We start from the raw sequence: 2,012 nt of genomic DNA, 5'->3' as shown, positions 1-2,012 counted from the left end.
CCTAGAAGCCAGAATTTCCGGAATGTCGGCCTTCCCCGAACCGGCCGGGCCCCCTAGGAAAAGGGGTCCGGAGGCCTCCCGGGGACCCCCAGGTGAACTCTGCTCCGAAGCCGGCTCAGGAGAGAGGCCTGGCCGTGGGCGGCGGCTCCCACGCGAGGCGGGTCCCGCAGCCCTAGTGTCCAGTCTGCGTCCTGCGCAGCCGTTGGGTTGGCGCCGGCCGAAGCGGGGTCCCGCGGGCGCGGGCCGGCCATCTGTCCTCGGTGGCCGCCGCACTTCCTCCTGTGCTCGCAGGGGCCCGCTCCCAGGACACTCCTGCCTTCGCTCACCCTGGCCCTGCGCAGGGACCTCCTGGAGGTCCCGGGCTCGGCAGTGGTCAGCTTCCCGCCCCTGCCCTCTGAGGCCCACACACCTCCTCGCTGAGACCTCTCCGGCACTGTCCCTCATTCCTGGAAGCTCGCTTCCGGCTCCTGCTGTCCTCCTGGGACTCAGGAAGCCCTGGCCACTGAGTTCCTTGACGTCCTCATTTCCAGAGACCTTTCATCCCACCTCTGCCACCAGCCCCCATGGCCACAGCCTAGGCTGTGTCACCCCCAACTGCCCCACGACTGAAACCTGGGGACCAGGTGCCCTTCAGACCTGACCGTCGACGTTCCCACCCTCCCCCGACCACCCTCCTCATCCTGTTGTGTGTGTTCTTCCTCTGGTCCCTAGTCACCTTCTTCCTCTGCCCACCTACCAGCCCCTCCTAGCTACATTCACTGCTCGACCCCTAGCTCCCACCCAGCCACCTTCCATCCCCCCCACCCCCAATGCAGGGACAATGCACGCACATCCAGCCACACACCCCTCACCCGGGGCACCAAGCATCTGTGACGGGCACTCAGCGGTTTGAGACAAAGGCTTCCACCCTGCCCCTCTGCTCCCCTTCTCAGTCCCCCTTCTCCAGGGCGTGTCTGGACCTCTCCCCTCCTGTTGGTTCCCCAGGCTCACCCCTCCTCCAGCCTCCGTTTTGGTGCCTGAGCCCCTGGACCCTGCTCAGTCCTCATCTTGACCTGCCCTGAGCATTCTAGAGATGCCCCCCACCCCACTCCAGCACTCCAACCTCCTTGGCCTGGCCCATCGCCTCCTCACCCTGCAGATGTAGCGAACGACATGGACACAGTGTCCGTTGTCAGGGGCCCTCGCTCCGGAAGAGGACCCCAGACCACGGGCACAGCGACAGACATCGAAACAAGACCCACGGCTGAGAGGGGCTGCAGGGGAATAAAGCTGGGAGACTGGAGGGGTGGTCAGGGAAGGCACCTGAAGATGGGCCCTTTGAGTGGAGCCACCGGAGTGATGAGGGCCAGCCATGTGCTGTGAAGGCAAAAGGTGGGCGTAGACCTGGTACACCCGAGATTTGTCCTTGCAGACGCTGAACGTGTCAGCGCTCACGGGCAGCCTCCCTTTCCCTTCTCAGGGCTCCCAGAACACCCGTTGCCCCGCCAGGCATGGCACCCATCACACGGAGGGCCTGTGGTCTGCTCGTGGGTCTGCGAGCCCCACCCACTGTGAGATGCAGCGTCGGGTCTTACTTGCCTTCGTGATCCAGCCCCCAGCACAGTACACCCAAGAGACGAAGAGGATCGGGCGAGGGGACACACAGCCCTCCCCGGCCAACTCCATGACCTGCGAGCCTCGCGCCTGTGGCCAGCCACCAAGGCCCACACCGATTCGAGGCCTCTCGGAGAGAGTGTGTGTTTTCAGGCCCACCTGCTTCTGCTGCAGTCCCGGGTCCTGACCTTTATCCTGTGTGCACCTCCTCACAAACCAGGCTGGACAGCTCGCGGTACAAAGGCATGATGAGCTCCGTCCTGCCCTCGGGACGTGCATAATCACCCAACCGGAAAAACAAGTCCAACTCCAAATTTGGGGAGCAAAGAGTACATTTTGAACAAAGCAAGAGAGATGATACTTCAGCATGTTTGATGTAATTGTTCAGAACGTCCAATTAGAGTCCCCCTCCCAAACCT

This window comes from Neomonachus schauinslandi, chromosome 9 (assembly GCF_002201575.2).
Source record: "Neomonachus schauinslandi chromosome 9, ASM220157v2, whole genome shotgun sequence".
In the NCBI taxonomy this organism is placed as follows: domain Eukaryota; kingdom Metazoa; phylum Chordata; class Mammalia; order Carnivora; family Phocidae; genus Neomonachus; species Neomonachus schauinslandi.
Note: the sequence above shows the minus strand (reverse complement) of the source record.